This window comes from Tursiops truncatus, chromosome 11 (genome assembly GCF_011762595.2).
Source record: "Tursiops truncatus isolate mTurTru1 chromosome 11, mTurTru1.mat.Y, whole genome shotgun sequence".
NCBI lineage: Eukaryota > Metazoa > Chordata > Mammalia > Artiodactyla > Delphinidae > Tursiops > Tursiops truncatus.
This window is the reverse complement of record NC_047044.1, coordinates 34,934,207-34,958,214: the sequence shown is the minus strand read 5'-3', so window position 1 is coordinate 34,958,214 and position 24,008 is coordinate 34,934,207. Positions and strand designations below refer to the sequence as shown.

Below are 24,008 nucleotides of genomic sequence, written 5' to 3'. Positions count from 1 at the left end.
GAAACACAGAACTTCCACTAGCCTCTCTCTGAGAAGTCATGGATGGCTTACTTTCCTGTTCTGATTTGTGATAAAACAGAAGAGTATTATCAACCAGGGAAGTTCATTCAAACCTTGGTGCCCAGAGTTTTTATTGGGGCTTGATCACATCCTGCCATCTCTGGCCCTTCCAGAGGTTTGGCTGATAAATTTATTCTCCAGTCCTTCTGGAAAAAACTGATACTGCATGACTCAAAGCTCCCATTGTAAATAATGCTGATAGACTGTCTGGTAGCCAAAGCCCTCATGCAAACAAAGATATTCCTGACCTATGTGACACTCTAATGACCTAGGCATCATCTCAGGAGTGAAGGGCAAAGACCACAGCTTAATTCTTCACTACACAAACACAAAGGAATAAACTACTAGTGTAATAACTTCGTTGTATCTCAAAACGTTTTTACTGAGTGAGAACAGCCAGAGAGAAAAGAGTAGATACTATATAATTTCATTTATATGAAGTTCAAAACTGGCAAAATTAATCTATGATGATAGAACTCAGAAGAGTATTAACTGATGGGGCTTGACTTTGACTGAAAGGCACAAGAACATTTTCAGGGTGATGTAAATCATCTACATCTTGGTAGGGAGAGTTGTTACACAGCTATATAGTACATATATATCAGAACTTGAATTGCACCCTCATGGTCTGTATAGAAATTTTTCCTCAATTAAAAACAAGCTGGATATAAAAGATGATTGCTAAGTCTACATGATGTGACTAGATTCAATATGGAAGAACATATTTAAACTGTCTGATATCCTAGAAACAATCTTAAGGAAATTTTTTAAATTGATCTGATGCTTCTGGGTCATATTAAGATGTACAGTCATGAAAAATAGCCAGAGTTGATCTGATTTATTTCAACCACTTTCATATAGACAATGGTCTCTTTCTTTTCCTAGAAGTTAAGTGAGACAAAAGTAATAGTCACATTTTTCAAACATTCCACTCCAAAGCATTACTAAATTGGTTTATTAACATAACATATGCATACTAATTTCAAAAATTTCCTGCCAGAGAAAATTATTTCTTGTGCAACGAAAGTCCAACTCTTTTATTAATGTAAGTTATAAGAGTAATTCTGAGACTGTGATAATTGTAAATAAGAATACCAAAGATAATATTAATTATCTTCAGAATAGCTTTGATACAATAAAAAGAACATACATTGGTCATATATTTTATTTTTCATATTTAAAATGACAATATATGGTAGTATGCATATGTTTTGTTTAAAATTGTCTAGCCTCTAGACAATTTTTTAATTTCTTAGTGATAAGGGACCTTTTTATATTGCTCAGTTTAGTTGGGGAATTGCAACATTTACTTGTATCATTTGCATAAGTTTCCTTTGAGTCAGTGGGAATGAACTCAGAATCCTGCAGTACTCCAAATGTGATAATTATAGCAATATCTTTCAGTGCTTTTCAAAAAAGTGATAATCCTCTCAATCACCTGGTATGTATATATTTATAAAAAGTTATAAAGACAATTTCTGAATTATTTTCTTTCTATATTAAATAAGTATTTCTTTTGATAAATAACAAAAACCTTGATTTTGGTAAATTTATAAATGTAAATTGGAAGTTTAGGTAAAACTAGAAAATTGGCAGACATCACATAAAGAAGTGAGGATGATAAATAACAATGTGGAGGTTTTGCTAAGTATTGACAGGGTGTATAAAAAATATTTTCCTATTTATCACAACCTCCAAGCAAAAAGATCAATATAGCAGAGTACTCAATAAAAGGCATAATATCTATTACATGAAATTATTTTACATTAATACTGGATAAAACAGAAAATAACAGACTAAAAGGGGCTGTTTAAAATAAACACATTAATTATGCATGAGCCCTGAGAAAAGTTCCTGCCTCAGTTTTAAATAATCAGGTTGAATTTTTCTATGAGCTTTTATTTTCATACCTCAAATATATCTCAGCAATGGGTAACTGCCAGCTTATGAATATTTATAGCACATTTCCTAGTTTCTCATGCAAGATAAACTCTGAAGAATTTCATGGACAGAGAGTTTGATTTTGCATGAGTCCCAATTGCATATTTCCTAAAAGTGAAGAGATGTTATTGATAAACTGAAATCACAACAACACTCCTTGAATCTAAAAATGAACTTGGATTATATGCCATCTAAAAAAGGATTGATTGAGGTGTGGAAGTGTACTCTTATATCATTATATTTATATGAAATACTTAAAATTTTTTCTCTGTGAGTCTTAAAAAAATATGTTTCCCATCTGATGACATTTTTATTAGTGAAAATTTGGGGGGATGAAGGGGAGATTTATAATCCTAAACCAGTCAAGATGGTTGGAGTACAGTTTTTTTTTCCATCTCCCTTAGGTGTATCTAGAAACCATCTGGTGTTCCATGTTAGGGTTTCATGTAGGCAGACAGACATGGTTAGTTTTATTATTATTTTTTCCTAAGATATGGTCAGAAACTGGCATTCTGTATTTGCATTAAGTCCTACTTCTGTTCACAGAATACTACATTTTTATTATTTTTCCTTAATTCAAAATTAAAGTGAGTTTTTAAAGTGATTATTCTAACTTAAAAGTGGTAAAAGGATACAACAAAAATATCACATTCTTCTGATATCTGATATCTTAGGCAATTACTTCAAATAGAATAGCTAAATATACTTAGGTTCATGATATAACAAAAACATCAGGTAATCCCTCTGCCTTGTAGTTGCAAAATTGTGTAATAGACACACAGAAAGACTGACAATAGATAGGAGTGTGGGTAGTTTACCACACAAAGGTAAGAGTGTGTGGGTAGCTGTGAGAGTGGGAGTCTATTGAAGTTCAACTTTGTTTCTTTTTCTCTCAATAAAATAGCAGGCAGGTAATAAACTGAGCATTTGTGTTGAGAAGTAGTGGTTGGAGTTTTCAGGGGAGGGGATTAAATGGTTACATCTGATATTGGGGAGTGAGAAAGTATGATTGCTGGTCACCGTTAAAGATCCTTGAGCTACCTTAGTTGCCATGACTTTAAAGAGAGGCTAGTCAAAGTTAGACCAGTCAAAGCCATTGTGTTTTGCTCAAGCCAGTGTGGACATACAAAAGGTAGATATAACCTGGGTTTAAGATCAACAGAGTAACTGGAATGGGAGAGTTACAAGAGGAAAAAGGAACATGCAAAAAATTGATTGTAAAAGTTGACTATGGAAAATAGTAAGAAGAGGAGAAAGAAAAGAGATAAAGCAATGACACAAAATAGATTTAAAGTTATAAGTTATGTTTTTGTCAAAGGCATCAGAGATCTTTTTTCCCCAGCTTTATGGAGGTATGATTGATAAGTAAAATTGTATATATTTAAGGTATATAACATGATGATTTGATATATGTTGTGACATGATTACCACAATCAAGTTAATTAACACATCCGTCATCTGTCATAGTTACTATTTAGTGTATGTGTATGGTGTGAACACTTGAGATTTACTCTCTCAGCGAATTTAAAGTGTACAATGTAGTTTTATTAATTATAGTCACGATGTTGTACATTAGATTCCCAGAACTATACTCATCTTATAGTTGAAAGTTTGTCCCCTTTGGCCAAAATCTCCCCATTTTCCTCACCTTACTGCCCCTAATAACCTCCATTCCAACTCTCTGTTTCTCTGTGTATGACTTTTTGGATTCCACGTATACGTGATACCATATGGTATTTGTCTTTCTCTGCCAAGTATGGAGTTTGATGCCCAACAAATTAACTAAGTGAAAGACAAAACTTTTAGACACCATCTGTTGTCTAATGAATATTAGTGTGAATGATTACTTGTTGTTTTGTTTTCAGATAACATTTTATGGACTTCAATACTAATTATTGTACTTAGAGAAATATATCTCTTTATAGTTCATGTGATCAAACATTTTTAAATGACTTTTGTCCAGGTGCTCAGTGAAGAGTTCAGACTTTTTCTCATATAGGTAGACAACCTGCCAGTCTTTAGACTATTTTAATGTTAAGTTCATCCTTACCTCACTGTGTTCTCCTGTGTTCTGTGCATACATACATATTCTTCTTCTTCTTAATATTATTATTATTATGTTGTATTAATATATAGTAGTACATGGAAGCTACATTCCCTAGATCCTGTGACATATTGCTTTAGGCTATTTGGATATTAGCAGGCATCAGGTGGAGATGGTGTGGTAGGTCTCCCCATCTCCTTGCCTCACCTGTCATCTCTGGAAAAGTTTATATTTCCTCTATGGCTCCAGGACATACAGAATACGCTTGTGATATCCAGATGCTGTTCATGACACTAGTCTCTCTATTTATGTAAACTTACCTCCTCCTTTTGTTCCTCTAGCCTAGGAGTTAGCAGCTTCTTCTCTTCGACATCTCTAATTTTCTTTACTGTTCTTAGTTAGCTTCTCAGATTTTCTGTCAACTGTGTAACCAATTCACTATCATCGTGTCCCTCTATTTATTTTTTTATGTTGTGTATTGAGGTATACTTGATGTACAATATTATATAAATTTCAAGTGTACAGCATAGTTATTCACAATATTTAAAGGTTGTATTCCATTCATGGTTATTATAACATAATGGCTATATGCCCTATGTTGTACTATGCATCCTTGTAGCTTACTTATTTCATATGTAGTATTGATAGTTTGTATCTTTTAATCCCCTGTGCCTCCCTTGCCCCCCCCCCCCCACAACTGGTAACCACTAGTCTGTCCTCTGTGTCTGTGAGTCTGTTTCTTTGTGTTGTATTCACTAGTTTGTTTTATTTTTTAGGTTTCACATATAGGTGATATCATACAATATTTGTCTTTCTCTGTCTGTATTCACTTAGCACAATACTGTCCAAGTCAATGTATATTGCTGCAAATGGCAAAATTTTATTCCTTTTTATGGATGAGTAGTATTTCATTGTTTATATGTACCACATCTACTTTATCCATTCATCTGTTGATGGACACTGAGGAAGCTTCCATATCTTGGCAAGTGTAAATAACGATGCTATGAACATGTGCGTGTACCTTTCCAAATTAGTGTTTGTTTGTTTGTTTTTTATAAGTACCTGGGAGTGGAATTACTGGATCATAAGGCAGTTCTATTTTTAGTGTTTTGAGAAACGTCCATAGTGTTTTCCATAATGGCTGGACCAATTTACATTCCCATCATCAGTGTACAACGGTACCTTCTTTTTCACATCCTCACCAACATTTGTTATTTGTGGTCTTTTTGATGAAAGCCATTCTGAATGTCCATTTTAAATACTGGTTTCTGTTTCTCTTGCTTGACCGTGAATGATAGAAACATTATGTAAGTTTACTGATTGTTGTATACCAAAATGTCTATATATGTCATTTATTCATCCAACAAACATTTAAGTACTTCTTTGGCATTAGGTACTAAACAGAGTTTTGAGAATATATTAGTGAGCAAAATTAAGTGTAGTTTGTCCTTATAAAACTCCATCTAATAGTTCAACAGATATATAAGAGATAATACAGAAATTCTTGGTGTTGAACTGGTTGTGAATAAGGTTGGGGGCGGGGAGGAGATAGTTTTTGCATAAGTAGATAGATATTTGGCAACTGCTCATAAAGTAATGTTGCATGTAGACCATGTTTTGTGGGGAAATGTGCTGAGATGTGTTTTGTTTTGTTTTGAAATGCTGAATTTTAGATGTCTTTGATGTATCAAAACATCCAAAGGGAGTTGCAAAGTAGTCAACTGGAAAAGTGAAGGCTCAAGATAAATACTCGGTTGTTATTTGCAGATGACTAAAACTAGAAGCCCTGGGAATGAATGAGCTCACCTCAGGAAAAAGGGTATAGAAGGAGAAGTTAGGATGGATTTCTAGAAATTTATAAACTTGTAGACTTAAAAATAGTCCGATTCAGGAAATGAGTGATCCTCATTTTCCCTAGAACTACCTTTAAATATTCAATAATTGTATATCTACTGTTTTTAAATGGATTGTTCCTCAGAATCTAAGAAGAAAACAGCTTTAAAATTCCATCACATGAAATGTTTTGAATCATATATTATAGTTTTCTTTTATGTGTACTTGCGTGTGACACAAATGTATTAATACTACTTTCTAGATGTTGGACCTTGAGTAATACCTAAAATTTAAAGATAACTTTTTCACCTAACCCCAGCCATAGACCAAAACATATGGAGAATTATGTGGAAACATCTTTAACAGATACCACTTTTTTTAACTTACCCACACATATTTATTCATTTTTACTACAAATGCCAGAATATTGATATACACTGTGTTTATGTACAGAGACATACTTTCACTGACAAATAAAATTTTTGAATTAGTTCTCATAGAAAAACTCTGTATTCTTCAAACATTTATTTAATACTCAATTTAAAGCACTATTTAGGGAATAGTTTTAGAATATCTTTTCTTTTTCCCCCAGCTTTTTTTGAGGTATAAACGGCAAATAAAATTGTATAGACTTAAGGTATATAACTTGATGTTTTGATATACATATACAGGCATACCTAAGATATATTGCAGGTTTGGTTCCGGACCACCACAATAAAACTAATATTGGAATAAAGCAAGTTACACAAACGTTTTGGTTTTCCTGTGCATATAAAAATTAAGTTTACACTATATTCTAGTCTATTAAGTATGCAATAATATTATGTCTTAAAAAACAATGTACATACACCATTTAGGTATATTAGGTGTCTTAAGTTTAAGCAGTATTGCTCTATCTGATTCAAGTTTCCTGGTTTCTCTAATCTGAAGGTACAGTCCTCTGTCCAGGTTTACTCTGTACTCTCAGCCTCTTGCCCATGCCCAGAATTAGCACATAATCCGGGAAAAAAAACAACTGCAAATAATAAGCTTTCCCCTTCAGGAATCTCTCTTTTCCAAAATCTTAGCCTTTCTACTCTTCCCTGTTTCTGCAGCTCTCTGATGTTTTAAGTAAATTATTTCTTTGTTTTATTTAGCTTTTATAGTTGGTATGTATGTAAGCATTGCTCTGTTGCAAATTATTCCATCCTAACAGTAAGCAGAAATGCCTCTTACTTTAATATTTATTTCCATATACAAATTATGTGAAGGTAGAATGCTTGATTTTGAATCTTGAATTCACCCATTACTGTATACATGACCAAGAAAAAGTCATTTAATCTCATATCATCTCAACTTCTACTTGTGTAAGCAAGAAAAAAAATCTGCCTGCTGATAGATTTGTTATGAGGATTAGTTAATACATAGCGATTGAAATAGTGGGTGACTTATTTTTAGTGCTCAATAATATATTAGCTATTATTATTCTTATTGCTTTTACTTTTGTTGTTTAAAATCATGAAATTAGCAGATATCCATGGCTGCTTGAATATAATACAATTCAGAAGTTTAATTCAGTTCTGTATACATTAAAGAGGTGCTATGTGCAAGGCCTACCATAATTACTAACACTGTGGTGATCAAAACGAAAGGAAATACTATCTCGGGAAGTATATGCATTAGCAATGTACTTATGTAAAGAACAGTAAGTTCTATAAGAAAAGCAAAAACAAAGATAAGTTTAGAGGCAGAACAGAGAAAGTTGCCCCTCCCCACCAGATGTTAGATTAACATATTGGCAGCTCAGAAAATAAGTACAAATAGTTCTACCTGCTCAAGCCACTTTAAATACTCTCCCTAATAAGTTCCACTTGTGTAGACTAGAAGTTCTCATTATCGAAATGCCGCCTCTAAGCACAAACTAGGTTCCTGAAATATCTTTGAATTGGCTCATTGACTACACTGAATATGCTGCTCAGAACTGATAGAGAAACTGCCAGGGAAGAACTTGGCTGAAAAGCAAATTACATTTTTAAAAAGTTTCAGAAGTGTTTATTGAGTTCCAACCTGTTTAAGAGTCTCTTTCTTAATTGTCTTCATCTAAATGCAAGTCTCATTAAAATGCATGTAAATATTCAGCATTTTTAAAGCAATGATTCTCTTGTCTTTCTTTGATTGTACTTTTACAGAATTTACATTCTGAATGAATTCGGCTAGTGTCAGTTTAAATGGGGTTGAGTACATTTAGACTAATATTTGTGATCAATTCAATGATTTCCTTCTTCCGGCGAACCATGGACCTGAAAAATTTATTGGTTTCTTTTAAGAAGGGAGAAGATGAGAATGAGAAAAAAATGTGTGTGTTGAAATAACTTGAGGCAGAAATCTGTTATACCTTTAAGATATTCTTTTAAGTCATTGTATTCAAAAACATTCTTTGAGTACCTACTCTTTGCCAGAAATGTTAGAAAAGAGTAACAACTAAATCACTGTTAGTCTATGATTTTTTTTACCACTAGCCCCATTCTTCTCAAAATGCACATGTAAATCAAAAAGTGTTAACTTTAATGCTGTAAATGAATATATTGGTAGTATAGTTTATATGTCCCAGATAATTTAATACAAAGCTTATTTTATACTAATATTGTAATAGATATTGAATTTGTAAACAAAACTATCTTTATAATGAAACATTGAAATTGTCAAAAGAACACTGATCTTTAGTTCACGAAGTGTTTTTGAACTGTTAATGAATATGTTTTTAAAATTTCATGAAGATTGTTCTAAAATGCTTTACACACTTTTAAACAAGCATCTGTATATTTCACAATGAAAATATGAAAGGTAAGTAAATCAGAACTATTGAAGTTAATCATCACAAATACAGTAAGACATAAAAGTTGACATTTCAACTAGGTACAGTAGCTTTGACATGCAATGCTATGTATAATCTGTAATGCACAGATTTTTAAGGATACGGCCTGCTACTCATTCATGACTCCAGCATCCTAGAACATACCCTTCCCACCTACCACATTTTGAGAATGTAAAAAGAATGAGAGAGATGAATAAAGTAGGTTTTTGTGAATAGGATATCTTTGAGAAAAGCAGGGCTGTAAGCCCCTTTTCCATCCCACTTTGTTGGGGGTAGTATCTACCTTTCAAAGAAAGTGAGGGTGGGACTTCTGTTAAGCTACTCAGAATACTTAATATGAGTCTCATGTAGATTGAAGACGCACTGCTCTGAAGATCTCACTCCTGCTAAAGAAATTTAAGATGACTAGAGACAGTCTGGAGAATTACTTTGAATTTGGAACCCTTAGAATGCTGCTTTGCTGGGATCAATTGGGCTGAACTCCCAGAATTTGTAGCATACAGGTATGCATGACCATTTCTCATGGAAGATATACTAGTCCCATATGACTCTGGGATGGTCTTCTATCCTTCATGCTTCCTGGAAAGGTGAAGGCACTCTATCAGCAAAAGCCTAGATGTGAACTTCTAGAGCCTGAAGAAGGAGCCAAAAATTAGTACCAGAAGAAAATAAAAGGATTCCAGGGTTAAAAGAATTTCAGGATGGGGAGCCTAGTGGGGACCTTCTGAGGATTGCTTGAAAATATTCCATAACAAAATCATGTTGAAATACTTACTAGCTCCACAGAGTACAAACCCAGTTTAAGGCACTGTCAATTTAAAATAAGGCCATTCCTCTTCCTTTTTAGAAAATTTAGAGAAGACACCAACCACATACACCCTTTTCCTATGGTGAATTTGCAGCCAAAAGCTGGTCCAAGCTACACAAGGAGAGGATATTTAACTTTAAAGAAAGCTCAGAGTTTTGAATGATATTTTAGATTGAAATTTTTATTACCAGTTGAGTAAAATAGTAATAAAATACCGCTTGTGGTGGGTAAGAGCAAACTGAACAAAAAGTAGAAAATAGGTATGGGTGATGGTAAGTTCAAGAGTTGGGTGATGGTAAGTTCAAAATTTAGATGATTGACTAAATTTCTCAAATTTTCCTAGAAGATTGGCAAGAGTGGTGGACTAGATTACAGTCTTACTAAACACTTCCCCCATAGTGCTTCATCTGTTGGGTGGGTCTTGATTTGTGTAAGCCTGTAACAGTAATCTTCCCACACCCCAGACCCTATCACAGGGATAAGAGATAGGTAGTGACATGACCTTAAGCTAATCAATACAGGACATTTCCAAACCAAACAAATATGCTCAGGGAGGTAGAAGGAATCTACCTTCAATTTTTGAGTCACCTTGGGGTCATGAGGGCAGCAAACACCTGGAGAAAACCAAATATACATAAAGCATTCATGAGAGAGAGTCAAAAGTTTAGAGACACGAACCCAGCTGAACTGGTCTGAAGTCAGACCAACTGGTCTGAAGTGCAGTGAAATCAATTTTACTCCTCTCTTGTTTGACCTGTTTGAGTTGGGTTTTCTCTTATTTGTATCTAAAATACAATCATATAGATTTGTTTACAGATTATAAAATAATGTTAAAAATGACTTCACCCAGGACTTCCCTGGTGGTGCAGTAGTTAAGAATCCGCCTGCCAATCCAGGGGAAATATGTTCGATTCCCTGGTCCGGGAAGATCCCACATTCCGAGGAGCAACTAAGTCCGAGGAGCAACTAAGCCCGCATGCCACAACTACTGAGTCTGCGTGCCATGGCTACTGAAGCCCACGTACCTAAAGCCCATGCTCTGCAACAAGAGAAGCCACTGCAATGAGAAGCCCGCACACCACAGCGAAGAGTAGCCCCTGCTCGCTACAGCTAGAGAAAGCCCACACATAGCAACCAAGACTAAACACAGCCAAATAAATAAATAAATAAAATAATTCTTAAATAAAAATAATAAATAAAATTATTTAAAAAATAATTTTTAAATAAAATAAAAATAATAAATAAATATTTATTTATTTGACTTCAGACAATTATACATGATCATGATTTCATATTAAAGATATGCATAGAGAGGATTTCATGGATAACTACTCCTTTAAGAGGGCAGAATAGCAGTGTGTTTGATACGGTGGGCAATAGAATCATGTTCCCGAATTTTAACACCTCATTTCAGATTCATTACTTTTGAGACGTTTCTTCATGTATCCAAATCTGAAATGGAAATACAACCGGAAAAATCTGAGAAGCAATTCTTACCTTTCTCTCTAGTGTGCCAGACTTAAAGAAAAAGAAAGTTTTGATGGGGTTGATTTTCAGCAGGTGCATTTATCTTGAGAGAACTGTCCTTGGTTGGGGGACTATAATACTGCCAGTTGTCCTCTGATGACTTCAGAAAGAAAGGGAAACAACAAGAGTAAGAATCATAGAGAAAAATAAGGTATAGGTTAATTAAATTTAATTGTATAACTTTCTTTACTTTTCCATTTTCCTTATGCAAGCTCAGGAGGACAGGTACTGTATTAACTCCTATTTCTGCCATTACCACAATTTATCAAAAATATAATGGCTTAAAACAATACCCATTGATTATCCCACATTTCTGTAGGTGAAAAGTTTAAAGAAGCTTGACTGGACTCTCTATTCGGGATCTTAACAGGCTAAAATCAGTGTGCCAGCCAGGGTTGCAGTTTTCATCTGGGTCTTGTAGTCCACCTCCAAAGTCAATGATTGTTGGCATAATTCATTTCCTCCTCATGCTTTCCATGTGGTCCTCCTGACTGTCAAATAAGCCACAGGAGATAAATCCTTTCCATGCTTTTAATCTCTCTTTTTCCTTCTCCTACTAGCCAGAGAAAGGTCTCTACTTTTAAGGGTCCATATGATTAGATTAGGTCCACTGGATAATTCATATTTCCCTATTTTATGATCAACTGATTAGTAATTTAAATTGCATCTCTAAAGTCCCTTTTGCCATGTAACATGACATATTCATGGAATTCATGGAACTAACACCAGTGGGTGAAGGTCCTGGGACTACACAGGTTCTGTATTTTATTTTTTCTTTTGAGAGGAAGCATGAACATACTAGAATAAAAAGCACTTATTTATACTGTAATCTTGGTTTAATTACATGGCAGTCCATTTATATGAGATGAATAAGCCCTCCAAGGTATCATTTCCTTGACACTTTTGAAAAAAGTTGTTTGAAAAACAAACAAAAATTTGGCTTTATTTATTAATGTTGTACAAAATCAAATTTATACAAAAGCTTGATATTATTTCACATTCTTCCTAATGTCTCTTGCAGAATTTTGCAAACATCCCTTACTAAATAAATTATTGAATCGCTACATCTGAAGGCCATAAAAAGGCCAACAGCATAATAGATGACATTTGTTTGGAACTTTGTATCAGTCTTATAATTAAAATTTCATATGAGATCTGTTTTTTCCAGTAACTGCCTTTTGCAAATTACAATGACATTTCTTGAGGCATTAAATATTTTTAATTGTTTGTAACAAGTAGTCTTTGCAAAACACTCTAATGAACTAGAGATCTTGACAAGCATAACTCGTAAACAATAGTCCAGTTGGAAGACAAAGTGTTAACAGGCTTAAAATCCACTCACATGTTATTCACTTTACTTAGGTCAGCTCATTGTGGTACAAGAGCTGTGATCAGAAAAATAACGGAGGAGCTGAGACAAAAGCCAAATGTTTTTTAAAATAAAAAAAAATAAAATTTAACTATAGTTTCGGTTATAATACAGAGAAGACTATGGCAACATAAACTATGTTTGTAAAGAAAAAAATTATACTGAAGCCAACAGTTTCTTTTTTTATCATAGTTCTAGCTTTCCTATAATTCCATGTATGTCTTTCACAGTTATAATCACAATATACGTAAAATCATATATATACTTCTCCTACCTAATATTACAGGACAAACACTATTCCATTTTTCTTCATAACCCTATTTTGATAGTTGGCTAAGTCTGTCAATTTCATGAAACATAAATTCCTTAGCTATTCTGTTGTTGGACACTTAGATGGCAGTATGTTTTTAATAATATAAATAAGGCTGAATATTTTGCCAGTATTTTCTTTTTTAAAACAGTAGTTTCCAGAATTAGATTATTTTGAAAAGTTGTTGAATGTTAGAAAGAAATTAGACAAATATTTTGAGGAAAATCCCTGAAATAGTTTTTTCAGAGGACTTATTGGATACATGTCTTTTGTGGGTATATATGGATTGTTTTGGCTGAAAAGATAAGGCCACCCACAGCACAGATTTGTTTTCACACTCCATCTGTTTGGTATATACTGTGTAGATGAGAAAAAAGTTCTGACCCCAGTGAGACAGAATGTTTAATAATATTTCTATCATATTCTTCAGTTTTTCTGTGTCACTCTCTCCAGATGCCTAACAAGATTGTGAGCTTTGCACAAACCTTCCAAAAATGGAAGCTGCTTCTCAAAACTGAATAAGGTTTAATGACCACATTGAATTCATCACAAAAAAGTGCTACTTAAATACCAAATAATGTATGTACAAGTATGGAGAGGTACAAGGCATGTGGACTAAGCTTATGGTCTAACTCTTTGTGATAAAAGCACACATCCCTGAACGGGGATGTTTCCCTGCATGTGTGAAAGACTGTTTAAAATACTGTTGTACAAAATTTTTATCTGCTCAAAAATCTTTGTATTCTTGATATAAGTTTGGACTGATTTAATGACAAATTCTTTATCTTCAGTTGCATTTTATGATTTGATTTTCCATTTAAGTTTTATTCATAATTTAACAGCAAACAATAATGAATTTGAAAGGTAAAATGTGAAATTTCATCCAACTCAAAAATGACCCAAACCTATATCTTCATTATTGCACTGAAGGTTTTTTATTATGTTTTCTTTTTCCTTTCCTAAACTAACAGCACTGGTTTTACATATTATTACCTTAGGAGTTAATCATGTGTCATCTTAGAATACATATTGTGTTGTTACTTTTAGTATTATTAATACTGTTAACTCATAATTTATTTTTAAATGTTCTTAACGAAAAGGAAGATCATATAAAAATAAGCCCAACTCTGCAAGTAGTTAAGAATCTATTGTACTTAATATTTTTGAGACTTCTGAAAATAATTTTAATAGATGTCCACTAAACTTCCTTCTAGATTTAAATCCTTGACATTTATAAATGCCTTTGGCTTATTTTTCAATGTGGCTGTAAATTTCTTGTGGAAGGGACTGTGAATGAAATGCCACTCACTGTAAGCCACACAGTGCCCAGCAAAGTGTCTTGTATACAGTAAATGCCCAATAAGTAACAGTTGATATAGCCAGGGAATTAGCTGAATTGTTAGAGCAAAACTTTTATGTAAGAGTTATCAACTTTGTCACGTTTTGCTCTGCTTTGGTTTAAAACCACTTTCACTTCTTCTATTGACCAATGGTTTTTAGACCAGTTTTCTGATTGCTCGTTAATAGTTTGGTCAGGTTTAGAGAAGAAAGTCAATGAGCTTTTTTTTACCACTCTTCCTCATTTTAAATATCAAATTTTCATGGAAATATACAAATATGAATATTAGGTTTTTAGTCAGATAGTTCATCCAAAAGCATTTGCTTCAGGTGGTATAGAAACTCACTATGTTCCTGAGATAATTTGGTATCAGAGTTATTACACATGGGTACTTTTCTATTACACATTGGTACTTTCTCTGTAATACACATTGGTATTTTTACCCTTCCATAAACACATTCCATCTTTTTGGCTTTTATTTTACCTTCTACTTTTACACAAGAGTGGAAAATAAGCATGATTTATAAACACTCGTGTTTATAAAAGCTCACTGTTCTTAAACCTGTGTTTCTTAATGTGGATTATTTTTCAGGTCTAATCTTATAGAAATATGAGAATAGAAATCTTAACTGCCCTAATATACACACACACACACACACACACACACACACACACACACACACACACACACACACACACACACACACACACACACACACACACACACGTTTCTTAATTGAGAAAATTTTGAACTGAATTTAAGTCCTATATTAGTACCTAAGTATTATTATGTTACTGTTTCACTGACAATGCAGTACCCTGTTTCTCCTCTTATCTAAACACTTCTTTTTCTCTTCACCACCTCCTCCTCTTCACCTTGATCCCAATCATGGGAATCTTGTAAGACCAAAGGCATGGTCTTTTGTTCTTTTCCTATTCTTCTTTCTGTGAGAAATATTCTCTCACGTTTTCAGACTGTGCATTTATAGAAATATTTTTTGCATGTGCTACTACTACTAATTAACCTTCAGTCTTATTTTCATTTTTGACAATAGAAAACTCTAATGCAGGATCTTTGTCACCTCAGATTCATAATATCAAAAACAAAGTCAGCATTTTCCCTCACAAAAGGGATTTTTTTCTTATATAATTTTGGTAAATGCTGTAGGTGTTATGCCAGTATTCCAGATCAAATGCTGAAATTCATAGTTAATGCCTCCTTCACTTTCAGCCCCCAAGGAACTGCTGGTTATCATTTACAATATGTATAAATTGCACTTCTTCTTTTCCAGTCTCACTTTCATTACTCTCATGTAGATCCTAATGAAACTAGGCCTGAATTTCTGGAAAAACTTAGAAATAATCTTTTTATACTTTACTGTTTCACTTAAATGTAGTTTTCTGATGCCTGGAAATAACTGGGGAGTATGTTTTTTAACAGTATCTCTTAAAATGTGAGATGGCAGTGAAAAAAGTTCAAGGCTGTCACATATACAAGAAATCCCTAATGTTTAAAAATGATTAGAGAGGGGTCTAAGATGGAGTGTAGGAAGACCCTGAGTTCATCTCCTCCCATGGACACACTGAATCTACACCTATGTATGGAACAATTCCTCCTGAAGGAGACTCGAGAGCTGATTGAACAGCTATTGCATATAGAAGGACACATAGAAACAGGTAGAAAAGATGGAGACATGGTATCCATGGAAACCCCACCTCAATGCAGTGACCTGCAGTAGGGAGGCATATAGCTGAGGGGCTAGAGTGCAGACTACCTGCCCTGGGACACAGAAAAAAAAAATTTAAAAAATCCCAAACAAAACAAAACCCCCAGCAGTTTAAAGGGAACCTAGACTATACAAGAAGGAAATCCATTTACAAACCCTAGAGTTTCTGCCAGTTGGACAGGGCACTGCTGGAGCCCTCTATGGGAGCCCTCTATGGGAGCCCTCAGAGCCCTCTATGGGAGCCCTCAGTCAAACAAAATGAGGAGACGGAGAAATAGTTTTCAAACAAAAGAACAAAAAACCCTGAAAAAAGCCCTAATGAAAGATAAGTAATTCACCTGATGAAGTGTTCAAATAAATGGTCATAAGGATGATTACTAAACTCCAGAGAGGAATGGAGGGACTCAGTGAGAACTTCAACAAAGACTTAAAAAGTATAAGAAAGAACCAATCAGAAGTGAAGAATAAAATAACTTAAAAATACACTACAAGGACATCAACAGCAAATAGAAGGATGCATCAGTGATCTGGAAGTTAGTGAAAATCAATCAGAAGAGCAAGAAGAAGAAATGATTTTTAAAAAATGAGGCAAGTTTAAGGGACTTCTGGGACAACATCAAGCATAACAACATATGCACTATTGGGGTCCCAGAAGGTGAAGAGAGAGAGAGAAAACAAATACCATATGGTGTCTCTTATATGGAATCTAAAAAAGAAAACAAAGAAAATAAAACAAAGCTAAAAGAGACTCAGATACAGAGAAAAAACTGGTGTTTGCCAGAGTGGAGGTGGATGGAGTGTTGGTCAAAATAGATGAAGGGATTAAGAGGTACACATTTCCAGCTACAAAATAAATAGATCACGGGATATAATGTACCTATAGGGAATAAGGTCAGTAATACTGTAACAACTTTGTATGATGACTGATGGTAACTGATCTTATTGTGATAATTTTTTTTCTTTTAAATTTAAATCTCTCATCATTTTTAAACATTGAAATGTAGTTGATTTATGATATTGTGTTAGTTTCAGGTGTACAAAATAGTGATTCGGTATTTTTGCAGATTATATTTCATTATTGGTTATTACAAGGTAATGGGTATAATTCCCTGGTTATACAGTAAGTCCTTGTTGCTTATCTGTTTTATATATAGTAGTTTGCATGTGTTAATACCATACCCCTAATCTGTTGCTCCTCCTCTCCCTCTCCTCTTTCTTAACCAAAAGTTTGTTTTCTATGTCTGTGAATCTGTCTCTGTTTTGTATATACGTTTATTTGTATCATCTTTTAGATTCCACATATAAGTGATATAATATTTGTCTTTTTCTGTCTGACTTATTTCACCAAGGATAGTATTCTCTAGGCCCATCCATGTTGCTGCAAGTGGCAATATTTCGTTATTTTTTATGGCTGAGTAATATTGCATTGTGTCTGTATACATTATATATAACATACCATATATATATATGGTGATTACTTAGTAATTTATAAAAACATCAAATCACTATTTTGTACACCTGAAACTAATTATGTATATGAATTATAACTCAATTAAAATTTTATAAGTTAAAAGGATTATAACTAGGCTTAATTTCCTCAGGTCATTCTTTCCTTTATTGCATGTTTCTAACTCTTTCACAATATACAGTTTACACTTGAACAGCAGTTTGAAATGTACAGTTTCACTTGTAAGCTGATCTGTTTAAATAAATCCACACTACAGTACTGTACAATCTGCAGCTGGTTGAATTCGTGGATGCAGAGCCATGGATATAGAAAGCTGACTGCAGACTTGTATGTGGATTTTTCACTGTGTTTGGGGTTGGCGATGCTAACCCCCAAGTTCTTCAAAGGTCAGCTGTACTCTTTGTCTACACCCAACATCAATGCACATATACACACAGACACATAGACACAGACACAGTAAATATATCTAAAGATTACTTTTGAGGAAGCTTTTTAGATGTTTTGTTGATAGATACATCTTGCAAAGCACAGAGCTGCAGTCCTGACAAATAGTAAACACTCAATGATATAGACTAATCAATTGTTTATAAATTCAAGTTGACCCTTAAGATTATATGAAACATACAATTAGAACTCTAGCATATGATAGGTTATCAAAATATCTGAATTTATATCAGGCTTCATTAGTATGCTTTGTAATCTAGATTTTCTTTAAAGGAAAGTCTCGAACTTCCCCTACATCTGGGAAGATTTTTCTTCTTTTGGACAGAATAATGTGTTATATAACATATTGAAACAATTGTTTTCTAGTTTATCTTCCAATATAAAATGGAAATATGAATATGATATGATAAAAGTATAGACCTTGAAGAGTGAATATAATGGATAGATTTGATCACTTTCATCCCCAAAATACAGATGTACTCACATATATCTGCGTTATCTTGTTACTGATAAATGTGTTTTAGAGACCTTCTACCAGTAAAAGAATTCACTCTATTAAATTTGTTTTTATAAAGATCCCTTTGATAATTTATTCAACAAATATTTTGTGCCTACTCTTTGCCAAATACATGCTAGACTGAGGACAGAAAGAGAAATACAGAGCTGTGTACTTCAGGATGCTGTCAGTCTAAATAGAATAAAATAAATATGTTGAACATAAATAATTACATGTAACAGCTAAAAGACCTATGCCCTAGATGCAATAGTAAAGCAAACAATGGATTGATCAACTCTGATAGGGTTAATCAAAAAAATGTTTAATAGAGGAAGAGATACTTATAGTAGGCTTTTAAAGGATTAGTAGTTATTCAGGTGGGGGAAAAAAAAAGGCATTATTATAGGGAAAACTATAAGGCATTATTACAGAGAAAACTAGCAAGATCCCAAAGGCAAATCTGTCTGAAATTAACTGATGGGGGTTAATCAAAGAAATGTTTCATAAGAGGAGGAGAGGCTTATAGTAGGCTTTAAAGGTTTAGTAGTTATTCAGGTGGGAAAAAGTCATTATTTTGGGGAAAAGTAGTGGGATCCCAAAAGTAAATCTCCCTGAAATTAACATGGAGTTTGGGGAAATTGTAAGTTTGTCATGGCTAGGGCGAAGATCATATGTAGATGTTTGGCTGGGGAAGATATTGAAGAAATAAACCAGGTCAAACAATGAGGACTATTGTCATGAGTTTGGATTTTTATTTCTGGTGACTTGGAGACTAGAGACAGTCAATGAATTTACTGTGAGAATTGCAGGATAAGTTTGGCATTTTTTACTTTTCTTCAAAAAAATTGGAGAAAATATTGTAGAAGTAGGTTTGAATGGGAGGTTAGAAGTCCCTACATAAGCATTTTTAAGCATCCAGGGGAGAGGAGGAAGAAATGTAGATGATGACTAGGGGCAGAAAAGAAAGAGAATGTAAAGGAGACATAACTGAACTGAAAATCCAGACCACTTGTGTCAACATTACTTAACGATTTATTCCAGAAAATTCTTTACCAGGAAAGTAATTCTGTAGACCAATAATTACTTTCACCTTCAACCTAGACCCCAACTCTGTAAATACCTTGACTCTTAAATAACTCCTAAATAACTTGACTCTTCTGAGACTATTGAGACTCAAGGTGGCATTCTTCCTTGCTGATGTAAGTTTAATAAACTCAAATTTATTTGATGAAAATATTTTTCGGGCAATCTTTGTGGGAGAGTTTACAGCCAAGGGAACTTACTTATTTCTTGGATATAATGGGTGAAGGGGAAGGAAGGCGGCAAGGGGGTTATGTATTCATAAAGGCAAGAGGAGAAGGAGAAGGTGATCAGTTTTCTAGCTTCAGAAATGAATGAGTATTGCTAAAGAGCAATTTTGGGTTGACCTATTGTGATGACTTATTCTGTATGTTAATTTGAGTACATCACAGTACCCAGGTATTTTGTCTGTATATTTCTGTAAAGATTTTTTTTTTAGATGAGATTAAAATTTAAATCAGTAGACTTTAAAGCTGATAGCCCTCCATAATATGGGTGGGCCTCATCCAGTCAGTTGAAAGGCTTAATAGAAAACACTTTAAGGTCCCCAAGGAAGAGGGAACACTGCTTACAGACTGTCTTTTGACTCAAGCTGTAACACTAACTCTTCCCTGGGTCTCTAGCCTGATGGCCTACCCTGAAGATTTGGGACTAGCCCAGACAATTGAATGAGCTAATTCCTTAAAATCTCTTTCTCTTTCTCTCTCTCTGTCTCTCTCTATTTCGCATACACATACATATACACACACACAACACATTGCAGTGGTTTTGTTTCTCTGGAGAACCTTAATATACCTATCAATTAGTTCATTATAAAATTGTTTATTTATGTATTGAATGCCAATTAAGCTTTGCTTTTTGTATTGAGTGAGGTTACATATACTCTACCTCGAATACGATACACTTGCAACATGTCAAATTTGCTACTACTATTGAGCCAGTTTATGTGATTTTGACAGTTTAATCTATTTGCCATTATTTCTATTTCATTTAAATTTTTCTCAAGATCAATGTAAAGATTTATTTGCTAAAAAAAATTTTGGTGACTATTTTCATTTACATTATTTTTACTACCATATTATGTATTGTATGTTTAAATTGTTTTATGAAGCATGCTAAGGACATTACACATATTTTATAATTTAATCACCAAAACTGAGCAATGAGGTAAGTACCATGGTCATGCCCATTTCTCAGGTGAGAAAATTAGGAAGATTTAGGTTAATTTACTTAAGATCACACAGCTAAATTGGAACAAATAGGATTGAACCCAGACTGTATATGTTAGGGCCCATGTACTTAACTTGCATTTCATACTTCAAACTAATAATAGAAATAACCTATATGCATATTTCTGTGTTTCATGGCAAACACTAAGTAAAACCTGACATAGTGGAAAGACATTATGACAATTATAGTTAAAATAGAGTTCTGATCTTTCTGTTATACTTTGTAAACTTGTGTTTTCATTAACCCTTCTGGTCTTAATTGGAGTAACTGGAATTGGACTAAATAGGCACTAGTTTTTGAAAGCCCATGAATAATTTTATGAAAATGTAGACACTTAAAGTAATCCTGGCATAGTAATTCTCATACATTGCACTGTTTGTTTGTTTTTACGTATGGACATTGTTAAAAGTAGCAGACTGTTGTGATACCTTTCTTAATTTTTAAGGCATAGTATTTCTTTTTTTAAACATGGATGAATAGACTATTCTGTTTATAATAATTCAGTGAAAACACTGCAGGCTGGCAAGAAGAGTTTAATTGCTGTGCCAGTTTCTGATTTATCTTATTAGTATTCTCTACTTTTATTTTTATATTTTAAGAAATGATTTTAAAGTATTCTTTGTTTTTTGGCTGCATTGAGTCTTCATTGCTGCATGTGGGCTTTTTTTCTCTAGTTGTGGTGAGCAGGGGCTACTCTTCGTTGTGGTACATGCGCTTCTCATTGCAGTGGCTTCTCTTGTTGCAGAGCGTGGGCTCTAGCTCTAGGTGCACAGGCTTCAGTAGTTGCAGCACACAGGCTCAGTAGTTGTGGCACGCAGGCCCTAGAGTGCTCAGGCTTCAGTAGGTGCGGCGCGTGGGCTCAGTAGTTGGGGCATGCAGGCTTTAGAGCTCAGACTCAGTAGTTGTGGCGCACGGGCTTAGTTGCTCTGCGGCATGTGGGATCTTCCCAGACCAGGGATCGAACCCGTGTACCCTGCCTTGGCAGGCGGATTCATGACCACTGCGCCACCAGGGAAGTTCCAAGAAATGCTTTTTAAGTATTCTTAATCCTTTAATTCTTGGGGCAGACAGTTCAGAAATCCTTTCAAAGATTTCACATATTCAAACACAAGCTTTACTTTTGATTTTAAAGAATTTTTAGAACTGTTTAAATATTTTATTTGACACCATCTAGCAGTCCACAGTAAGTTAGTATCTTCCCTATAACAACTCAATTTCAACTGATTAATTCACATCTCATGATATATCGTTGACCTTTACAATATATCGTTGACATTTACTTTGCAAGACTGAATATTAACACGTGCTTGTATATGTTCTGTTATTTCAATACAATTTACAGACTGTAGTTTCATATTAAATATAGAAGGAAGAAAGTAATGCAAATGATCTAAAAGCTGCAATCATAAATATATGTATTAAAATGTACAAGATTTTTTCCTAATTTGATAAAAAGATCACCTTTTAAATGCAGATGAGATAGTTTTATATTTATACCTTTTGAATAAGAGAGAAATATATTTTAAGTATGGTTATATCAGTGAATATGTTCTGTGGAACAATGAATTAAAAAAATAAAAACCATCTACTTACTTGTTGTGAATATATTGTCTTTATACGTAAACCAACGAACTAGAGCTGTTTGTAACAGAAACCCAGCTACCTAGCTTTTCTGGGGAGGCTAGAAATAGATAGGCTTTGAGAGATATCCTTTATTCCTTTTAACCTTTCCCAACTTCTTATTCTCTAGCTCTTACAGTACTGGCCAATTTTTCTATTAACTACTTATTTACAACTTACCTACTTTTAGATGTGTTTGAAGCTACATACAATAAAAACACCAGATACAATAATACTATTAAAACCATACAAAAATCCTAAGCTAATTAAAGCTACTGAAATTGAGTACAAGGAATGGAAAGGCAAAAAAGGGTGGGGGAAAGAAAGACTGCTTATATAGTAACAATGGTCAAAATAAAATAAGGAAGCATGGCATCCTGTCAAAATGTGTGAGTTTTAAATTTAATTCTTAAGGACTTCCCCGGTGGTCCAGTAGTTAAGACTCTGCCTTCCAATGCAGGAGATGTGGGTTTGATCCCTGGTCGGGGAACTAGGGTCCCACATGCCATGAGGTGTGGCCAGAAACTTAAATTTAATGCTTAGCTCTCATCCTGAGAAAAATTCAGTTTATTTTTATGTACAGATATGCAAAATGAGCTGATAAGTCAAAATCCCTAGTTACAATTAGATTAAGTAAAGTATAAAAAAAAAGAAAGAAAGGTCATGAAAGACAAAGATATAAGAGACTTCACAGAATTGAGAACTGTGCTTTGATTACAGTGCAATGTGGACTCCTTGATTGGATCCTAAAACAGAAAAAGAACATCAGTGGAAAAACCAGTGAAAACCAAATAAAGTTTGTAGTTTAGTTAGTAGTATTGTACCAATGTTACTCTCTTAGTTTTGATAAATACAGAATGGTTATGTGAAATGTTAACATTAGCAGAAGCTGGATGAATGGTCCATGGGGGCTGTCTGAACCATTCTTGCAACTCCTCCATAAGCTGAAAATTTACAAAATGCAAAGTTAAAGAAAGTTATCTAATAATAGCTAATGAAATAATTACTGGATATGTTTGTAATTCAGTAATACACTACAATAGCAGATGAAAATTATATTTGCTTTCTATACTACTGTGATGACGTGGTGTAATTAAATAAATCTAAAAATATTACCTCAATTGGACTCCATTAGTGGTGTATCCAGGTACCCAGGAAACAGCAATCACTAAAGATGGAAAAATATAAAAGAGGAGGAAACAAAAAAAATAGCATTTAATATTGCTGACAAGAAGGGAAGATGTTACACAGAAGCCTGAAATTTTAAAGAACCCCTATTAAAGTAAGAAAATAGTAGGTTAGAAGTTAGAGGAGGTCACTGACTGGTACTTCCCCTCTTTTATGGAGGAGAGTCACTGTGATGTAGCAGGGAGATCATTGGAAGAAACTCCAAAAACATTTGAAGGATAAGGAAAATGCCATGGTTTAAACAATCAAAATAAGAAAAAAAAATAGCAATGATTTTACATCCAGGAATCTTTGTGTAGAAATTCCACAGAACCTGCACATGTTAACTACCTTCTAAAGAAAAGGTGCTAGGCTGTAATATTGCAGGTGGCCTCTACATTTTAGGAAACTACCTCAAACTGTAACCCATTTAGTATGAAAAGCATCCTGAAAAAAAGAAAAAAAGGTTATATCATTACTTCACATCTTATATTAGCTAGCTAAATGCCAGATTGCTTAAAATGTTAAATGTAGGTATTAAGAAATAAAAGCATAAAAGAATAAAATTTAGATCACAGATGCATGATTGAGATAAAAAATAATGATACTATGAGTGAAAATATTGATGAATACAAAATATTGAAATATAATACCATACATATCTATACCTACACACTTAAACTTGATATGT

The 24,008-nt window shown here is 33.8% G+C and overlaps 1 long non-coding RNA gene across 1 annotated transcript in view; it reads right to left on the bottom strand.

The window, feature by feature from the left end:
* Positions 1-23,318, bottom strand: part of LOC141275769 (uncharacterized) — a 32,753-nt gene extending 9,435 nt beyond the window's left edge. The window contains exons 1-2 of the long non-coding RNA XR_012324058.1: positions 23,267-23,318; positions 11,038-11,167 (exon numbers count right to left, since the gene is read on the bottom strand). This is a non-coding gene — a long non-coding RNA (uncharacterized lncRNA). The remainder of the gene's footprint in view (positions 1-11,037; positions 11,168-23,266) is intronic.
* Between the last annotated feature and the right edge of the window lie 690 nt (positions 23,319-24,008).